Raw genomic sequence first — 9,713 nt, 5'->3', positions numbered from 1 at the left:
AGTCTAACTCTGTACTACAACAAACATGGCCAAACCAAAAAAACGTGTCGAAAATCACCAAAATAAAGCCCCCCCCCCCCCCCCCCAAAAAAAAACCCTTACACCGCATGAGCGCATATCGAACCCGATCCCCCGGGGTGGCATGGGAAAGCTCTAAACACTTGTGCGATGCCGACGACATCTTCACGCGCGTGAAACCAGTTCGGCGCGCAACCACCGAGATTCGCCCGGCTGCTCCAAAACCGGCGGTCGTATGTGCGTACGTCGGTGTCTGTTTAGTTTTATTGAGTTTTGTTTTGCTGTTGTGCTGCGGTGATCCTTCTGGGCCGTTCTAGCGGGCCTCTGGAGGAGGTACACAACAAATGATGTAATAAGACGAGGAGGGGGATGTGTAGGATTAGGTAGCGAGGAGGTGGAGGGGTGGAGGAGGGGAGGGGAGGGTGGAGGAGGAGGAGGGGGTGGAGGAGGAGGGGGGTGGAGGAGGAGGGGAGGGGTGGAGGAGGGGAGGGGTGGAGGAGGAGGGGGTGGAGGAGGAGGGGGTGGAGGAGGAGGGGGTGGAGGAGGAGGGGGTGGAGGAGGAGGGGGTGGAGGAGGAGGGGTGGAGGAGGAGGGGGTGTAGGAGGGGAGGGGTGGAGGAGGAGGGGGTGGAGGAGGAGGGGTGGATGAAAGAGGAGGAGGAGGTGGAGGAGGAGGAGAAGAGGGGGTGGAGGAGGAGTGGAGGGGAGGGTGGAGGAGGAGGGGGTGGAGGAGGAGGAGGTGGAGGAGGAGGAGGTGGAGGAGGAGGAGGTGGAGGAGGAGGCCGTTTCCATGCCCTCCCTGGCAGGGTTGCCGCGACACCATCTCCTCGCGCCGATGCGATGTTGCATCTCGCGCTGTGGCGATTATGGGGAGACTTGAGTTTCCCCGTGTAGAATGCAACTTGCGTGTCCACGCTTTCGTCTCGTCTTGGCGCGTTTCACGCACCGCCGGCACGCGCACAGAGGTGGACCCCGAGGCGACGATGTTTTTTTATTTCCACTGCGGATCTCCGGACACACAGCCCAAGCCCGGCGTCTTCTCCACGATGGGACCTTGCGATCTCGAGCGCGTCTTGCATGGCGCAAGACGTTAGGAGGTCGCGTAAGACACCACGTGCCTCAGCTACTCTGGGAAAAATGTTATAAAGCGTACTCTGTGGTTCTTTCGGAAAAGTCACGTAGTTAGAAATAAAATAAATCGCGACGTTTCAGGCCTGATGACGACCGCTTGTGTTGCGATCGAAACGTCGTGATTTGTTTTATTTTATTTTATTTCTACCCACGTGACTTTACCGAAGGAACTAAAGAGTATGGATTCCTGCAGTCACGAAAGCTTCAAATCAAATGTTACAAAGCATTCACGTGAAGTGTCCTACGGACGTGACTGAACGTGATGGGAGGGGGTAGAGGGATGGGGGGAAGCGGCAGTTTCATTTTTTGGGGGGGTTCCAGAGCAGATCGTGAGGTTACCATTGTAAGAAAAAAATGAAATTCCTGCCCTGTTATTTCGGAAACATTTTGTTGGGATGCGGGAAGGGTTGCGGACAACAACAACAAAGCAAGCGGAATGAACCCCACGGGTGATCGCGATATTTTGCAAAAACGGGACGATACGATTATTGCGAATTGAAACCAGACGACGATCAGGGCCGCCCAGTTCCCTTCGAGGTCTTGCAGAATGCCACGTTGGGTGGGAAGGGCCCCTTTACATTCGAGGGTGGGGAGCAGCCCCTTTTGCGTGAGGCCCAAATGCGAACTTTGACCCCTGTGCATATCGCGGTGCAATCAAACCAAAGCTAGGCTTTTTTAAATTTTATTTTACCAGTTCAGGCCCACGCTGAGCTTATTGTAACTCTTTTTCAGAAGCTACCTGGCAATCACAAATGAGAGCCTCAACGTGAGTGGCTTATCGTCATCGTCGTCATCATGGTCGTGTGGACAATTCGGAGGGAAGACCCGGAGATCCCGGAGAAAAGTCCACGTGGCCACGGAGAGAGAGAGAGACCCAGCAAACTACAAATATACAGCAGCAGCAGGCGTCAGGGTCGGGATCGAACCCACGACCTCCTGTATACCAGGCGAGGTAGTTAACATCTCCTAGCCACCGTGATGATGAGAGAGAGAGACACACAAACTCTAAATCTACAGCAGGCGTCAGGGTCGGGATTGAAGGGACGACCTCATGTATACCAGGCGAGGTAGTTAACATCTCCTAGCCACCGTGATGATGATGATCATGATGAGAGAGACACGCAAACTCTAAATATACAGCAGGCGTTAGGGTCGGGATCGAACCCACGACCTCCTGTGTACCAGGCGAGGTAGTTAACATCTCCTAGCCACCTCGACGCAAGTGCGGTCCGCCTCGGCAGGCTGCCCACACTCGTCGCTAACGGAGATGCCGGCCGCATTTTTTTTGTTTTGCCAAAAAAATAACAACGACAAAACGACGACCCTTCCCCTACTCGTGAATCGGAGTTCGTGACCGCGACTTGGCAAACCGACTGTGGCCCCTCCTGCCTCACCCCCCCCCTCCCCCCCCGGTGATTGGTTAACGTCAGCGGTTCCACAGAGCGACATTTGATGAGAGGTGCCCTTGTTGCCGTGTTCGGTGGGGTGATGTGGCGGCGGGGTGCTCAGATTGATTAAACCTCCCAACTCTAAATCTTGATTTGAAGCTTTCGTGACTGCAGGAATCCATACTCTTTGCTTCTTTCGGTAAAGTCACGTAGGTGACTTTACCGAAAGAACCAAACAGTATTGATTCCCACCTCTCATCAGGGTCGTGTGATTATCGCAGTCCAACGTCGCAATAATCCACGCCGTCCTCGCATTTCCAAAAACGTGGCCAATCAAAGGGCCACAAACCCACCGCTGCCCCCCCCCCACCCACACACCCCCCCCCCTCAAAAAGCATTTCGCAGATATTTGGAAGAATTTTGCCACCAACTCCGCTCATGCCTCAAAACATTACGGATAATCAGAGTCGTGGCGTCGATTTCCCCGAGGTGAATTCTGGGAAATCCGCGGGTAATTTGCTCGTGGGTAAAGGGCAGTATCTTCTTGGTTCTTTCGGTAAAGTGACGTAGAATGGAAATAATAAAATAATAAAAATAAAACATAATAAAATAATTCTCACGACGTTTCGGCCACAACGCAAGCACCCTCTCCACCTGAGGACGGCTGCTTGCGTTGTGGCCGAAACGTCGTGAGAATTATTTTATTGTTTTATTTTTATTATTTTATTATTTCCATTCTACGGGACTTTACCGAAAGAACCAAGAAGATGAATCCCTGCAGTCACAAAAGCTTTAAATCGAAATTTAAAGGGCAGTAGTTTTATGCCGTGAGCTGCAGTCGTAGATGCGGGGCCACGCACATGTGACCCGTGGGCACCGACCTTGGCAAGAACTGTGCCTGGGTGAGCACGTGGCACTTTTCGGAATGCCTGAAGATTCTAAAGCCACCCTCTTTGACACTGCGGCCCAATCAAGACCACTTCCCTCCCCCCCCCCCCCCCGTCCTTGCCGCCTCCTCCCTAGGTTACTAAGGCCCCACGGTGGCGAGATGTTAACTACCTCGCTTGGTTTACAGGAGGTCGTGGGTTCGATGCCGATTTTGACACCTATTGTATATTTTTAGTTTGCGTGTCTATTGCTCCCCCCGTGGTGAGATGTTAACTACCTCGCTTGGTTTACAGGAGGTCGTGGGTTCGATGCCGATTTTGACACCTATTGTATATTTTTAGTTAGCGTGTCTATTGCTCCCCCCGTGGTGAGATGTTAACTACCTCGCCTGGTGTGCAGGAGGTCGTGGTTTCGATCCCAACCCTGATGACGCCTGCTGCTGTATATTTGGAGTTTGCGTCTCTCATCATCATCACGGTGGCTATGAGATGTTAACTCCCTCGCCTGGTCTACAGGAGGTCGTGGATTCGATCCCGACCCTGACGCCTGCTGCTGCTGTATATTTGGGGTTTGCGTGTCTCTCTCCATGGTCACGTGGATGTTTCTCGGGGTCTTGCGGCACATTTAGACGTGGCACGTTTTGGAGTATTCGGCCGCGATTGATTTCCACGCGATGATGGTAAGCCGCTTCGTTGGGCTCTCATGTGTTTGGCCAGGTCGTTTCTAAACAAAAAAAAGAGCGATCATACACTCAGTGTAGGCCTTACCCTGGTAACATTAACAACTCCAACAACAAAAGTCCACAACACACCGAGAGATATCACACCGCCACTCGGGCAGTACGCGGCGTGTTTATGCGGAAGGAAGCCAATTGGCGTGAAGGGGCGACCTTCATGCGGGGGCTTTTTTCGACCCACAAATAGTTTCTTTAGATCCAGAAAGCACGTGACAGGATTGACTGGAATGATTGTGCTTTCTCATTATCACAGCTCGGTCCATGCTCGATCCACGCTCGTTTAATCGAGCATTGGATCGTAAGAAATGACGTCGATTACCGTTCCATTTCCTCTTGCATGGCCAAAGCCACGGCCAATTACTCCGCCGTGCACGAGCCTAAAAGATTGAGTATAATTTATCATTAATTCTGTCGCAGATTCGTTTTATCCTGTTACAGCGCCGTGCGGGGAGGGGGAGAGAGGAAGGTGTAGGCCCTTTGAAACAGGGAATTGTTTTTAAAACAAAACTGTTCCAGTTGAGGCTTCCTGCCCCCCCCCTCGCCTCTCTCTCGAAAGAGAACCGTCATGCTCGGGGGCTGCCCGGATTCGGTCACGTGTTCACGCTAAACGCACGTGTACGTTGAACTTCTTTCGCACCGTACGTAGCCAACCGTGGCTAATGGTCGTCGTCGTGGTCCGCGAGCGACGCCACCGCCATGGCCTCAAGGGCCGCGTGCGACTCTTCTCCAGGCGGAGTGATGTTGACTTGCTGGGAAGGTTTCCGCCGTTGTGCAGCACGGCTCTCCGATTTGGGGTTGTCGTTGCTGCTGTGCTGCTGCTGCTGGAGTTAGAGCGCCAGTTTTGTGCCGCGTTGGTGACCTTTCGCCCTTTGCGAAAGGTCGCGACAGGTCACCAGTGGCAAGTTTCTTGAGCGAGCTCCTGGAAGAATGCACGGGGAAAGCAGATAACCGATTGGCCGAAGCATAATCAATATAATGAACGTGGACCGGTTCACTCTCACCGGTCAAATGAAAACGCACAATGCATACCTCGGTGAGGAACCCGGATTGCTGTAGGACAAAACCCACGGTTCCATAATTTCCTCGCCGCGTGCGCGTTGAACTTCTTTCGCGCCGTACGTAGCCAACCGTGCGACACAACTGAGCGCGCAACAAGGCGGTGTTTGACGGAGAGAGCGAGCGCTCACAGGCGCTACGTGGAGCTCTGTGTGTGTGTGTGCGAAGGCGTCGCGAAGAGAGATCGATTGAGACGTCACGTGACCGATGTGCAGCTTTCTCCGAGAAGGATTTCCTAAAAGAACAAAAAAGTATATATGTAAAAGAAGCCTTCGTGTCTTTAATAATGACGATGGGTATATGTTTTCCACAGATTGTGTACAAACTAAAGACGAGTAATTTTGTTGTACATAACTATACTTGCAAGAAAAAAACAAATATATATGAGAAAAATGAGAAAAAAAAATAGGTATAAGGAAATAACAACGAAAAAAAACAATTGATCATCCGTGCCATTTATATTTTGATATTTGTATAGAAAACAGAACATCACGTGGGCGGGAACACATCGCGGCGTTTATTTAAGAGTTACAAACTTAATATTTCTCACAAACGTGTATATATATACTCCACCATTCGCCCCACCACTCTTAAGACGGTTTCATCCACACTGCTCAGCCACGCACGGGTTTCACCATCGTCAGCGGGTTTCACCATCGTCAGCGGGTTTCCCCACAGCATCCCCCACCGCTCACTCACTCCCCCGTCCCTGTCCGTTCCGTCTTACCCCAAAATCATTTCGCATTGAAGCCGACGGACGCGGCTTTTGCCTGCGGTGGGGGAATCATCATCATCAACATCATCATCGGCAGCGGTGGCGTGGCCCTAACGGGCGAAATCGGCGTTGCCACTGCGAATATTTCTGGCTGCGTGGGCCTCCTGGTATGACCATCGTCTTAAAGATTTTGTCTCGTTCTAATTATGATAACACTGGTCAACACACTTTTTCTGGCATAAGGTATTCCAACGGGTTTAATGTAATTTTGGGGTGCCGATTCCAAATCTGGCATCAGTTTTTGTCCATCACATCAGGTTTTTGAGATATCAAATATTGCATTTCCAATCAAAACTGCGGAAGAAAAATATTAAATGAATGTGGATATCTACATAAAATGATATTTTACCAGGTAAGGCCCCGCACTGAGCCAATGATTTTTTTTGACACTTGTTTTTCCTCTCTCTCTCTCTCTTTCATTCACGGTGATTGATGGTGGTGCTGGTGGTGGTGGGGGCGGTCGCCGTTTTAGCCTCGTTGTGTTTGCATTCTGCTTCTCGGCTTGGGGGGGGGGGTGTGGGGGAATTCATGTTTTGATGACTCCCATTTATTTCTCTCTCTTTTTGTTGCAAAAGCGCGGTCGGTGCAAAGATTTGCTGCGTCGATTTTGACACACGCTTTGTAAATTATAACTCGATATCGTTTTCTTTTGTTTTGGAAGTTCCACACACACACACCGCCGCTATATATTATATATAGCCATTGTTTAAACAGTTGCGTTTTAAATTGCCGTTTATTCAGATTTCGGTGTGCCTGCTAGAGCATCATAATAAATAAAATAAAAACCTTAATATATTTCAATTTCGGTTTCAATTTTTTTTTTATTCCCAGCGTCGTGTGCAGTCTGCATTCTTGTCATGCGAGGTTTTCCTTTGTGGCCAGGTTGTCTTCTGAAAAATAAGTTTCAAACCTCAGTGGTGGCTTTGCCTGCTAGGATGAGGGGAGTGGTTTTAGCGTTGTATTTGTTTGCGTTTTTGGTGACGTGTTTACCTATTTTGTACATTGCACTGCTATCGTGTTTGTATTCTAATTCTGATGACCTCACGTTGAAGAATGGCCCGTGGAAGATTCCGCAGAGCCTGCTTCCAGAATCGGAATATTGACTTAGACCGGAGGAATCCGATAAGCGATGAAGCTCTTTGTCTGCCCATTGCTGACATTTGACACATCGCACCAGGTACTCGTTTAAGGTTGAGTTGATCGTGAGAGACAGACCCCAGTAACCCACTCGGATATTCTTCACTTGAGGTTCATGGCGCAATGCGCTAACCACGACACCGCCCTATCAACAACAACCGCCATTCACCACGGCGCTTGTGCCAGGCTAGGTGCACGTTGAGGCTGGGTCACGTTGAGTGTCGAAGGCTCCATGCCAGAGGTCGCAAACGGGTTTTGATTCATTACCCGTACCCGGCCGCACCAGGGTCGCAAACGGGTACCCGTACCCTACCCGATACCCGGCACCCGTACCCGGCCGGGTATCGGGTAGGGTACGGGTACCCGATTGCGACCTCTGGGATGAAGCCATGTTGCAGGCGCGGGTAGGTTGATTCTAGGAACTTGAATTGTGAGAAGAGACAAGACGTTGGGAAATGAGTGACAAACGGTGACTCACCAGTGACTCACGGCCTACCCGTACCCGTACCCGGCCGCACCAGGGTCGCAAACGGGTACCCGTACCTGTTCCCGGCCGAGTACGGGTAGCCGGGTATCGGGTAGGGTACGGGTATCGGGTACCCGATTGCGACCTCTGCTCCATGCTGGCAGGAGGTCACGGGACAGACCCCCAGGTTCCACGGGTTGACTGAGATGGCTGGAATATGCACGCACCAGCTGTGCTCTCTACTGTGTGCCAACTTGCTGCGTTTTATCCGCCCGGCGCTCCGCTCGTTGTTGTGAGCGTCGCTCCTCTGCCCTCCGTCGTAGCTGGAGGGCGACTGCCTCCAACTCAGTTTTTCAGTTTAATTTATTAGGTATAGCCCTGTGAGCCATGCGGCTCTTGACTCGGGTGCAACCGCAACAAACAAAAACATGAACAAATAACATCTTAAAGTTACTGCGCGCAACGGAAAATCCAGGAAAAAACTGCAAAATCTTCCAGAGAAAAGCACCGTATATCACACGCGGTGTGCAAAAATCCCAGTGGGATGCAAGTCAAACAAGAACAACCGTAAGACAATTTAGATTAAAGTTATCAGTCTAACTCTGTACTACAACAAACAAACATGGCTAAACCAAAACGTTTTAAAAATCACCAAAAGAAAGCTATAAAAGCAATGTAACAGTGATCATAGGAACTGTGATTCAAATTTAACAATAAACGATATATACATAACACGAGTCACCCCATAACATAAGAGTATCAGTCGGAGTATCAACATTTTTCAGCCATAATTGTTTTTTTTGGGTCAGAACGCGTAAATATATAAATGTGTCGTTAAACTCGCCACCACCCAACACAGCCAACTAGTAAGGGGTTTGTCACGTCAACAGAACGTGACAATTAGTCACTAGTACAGCACTAGTGTGTAGTGTAGTCTATAGTAGTGTATAGTGTAATGTATAGTAGCGTATAGTGTAGTGTATAGTGCAGTGTATAGTGTAGTATACTAGTACAGCACTAGTGTGTAGTGTAGTGTATAGTAGTGTAGTGTATAGTAGTGTAGTGTATAGTAGTGTAGTGTGTAGTGTATAGTAGTGTAGTGTATAGTAGTGTAGTGTATAGTAGTGTAGTGTATAGTGTAGTGTATAGTGTAGTGTATAGTGTAGTGTATAGTGTAGTGTATAGTGTAGTGTATAGTGTATAGTGTAGTGTATAGTGTAGTGTATAGTAGTGTAGTGTATAGTAGTGTAGTGTATAGTAGTGTAGTGTATAGTGTAGTGTATAGTGTAGTGTATAGTGTAGTATATAGTAGTGTATAGTAGTGTATAGTAGTGTAGTGTATAGTGTAGTGTATAGTAGTGTGTAGTGTATAGTGTAGTGTATAGTGTAGTATATAGTCGTGTATAGTGTAGTGTATAGTAGTGTGTAGTGTATAGTAGTGTAGTGTATAGTGTAGTATACTAGTACAGCACCACCGGTTGTGTTGGAGAGCCAAGCCACAACATTTACAATCTGAAGTACGACGTTTGGACGGTAATTACAACCAGCTTTATCAGGCGACAGACAGATTTGTGGAGAAATCCACCTGTTTCGTTCCTAAGCGTTAAAACTAAATATTCAAATGTAACCTTTGTTTGTGTTAGCCGGCGCTGAGTAACAGTGAGTTAACAAAAAAAAGCCACTCCCCAGGCTTTCAAAAGTTTCGCAATACGCTCAACGCAACAAACACCACCATTGTTCAGCCACGCACAAATTCATCTCATGTGTTCACGTTATAAAAGTGATGCCACCATCATCACCACCACCACCGCGATCACGCCATGTGCCTGGCATCCACAAAGATCCCCCCCATTCCCTCTGGAAGCCTTCACAGACTGTTGGGGGTTAGTGCTGTGATGTAACCGCGTGCTTGAACTTACGTCGCAATCACCGCACATGGTCAACCGCGCACATAGGAAGTGCAGGGGGGGATATAACACACTATTATGGGTCTCTTGTGTGAGTCTGTGGGTCTCTGTGTGAGTCTGTGGGTCTCTGTGTGAGTCTATGTGTGAGTGTGGGTCTGTGTAAGTCTGTGGGTCTCTGTGTGAGTCTATGTGTGAGTGTGGGTCTGTGTAAG

Source organism: Lampetra fluviatilis, chromosome 64 (assembly GCF_964198595.1).
Source record: "Lampetra fluviatilis chromosome 64, kcLamFluv1.1, whole genome shotgun sequence".
Classification (NCBI taxonomy): Eukaryota; Metazoa; Chordata; class Hyperoartia; order Petromyzontiformes; family Petromyzontidae; genus Lampetra; species Lampetra fluviatilis.
Note: the sequence above shows the minus strand (reverse complement) of the source record.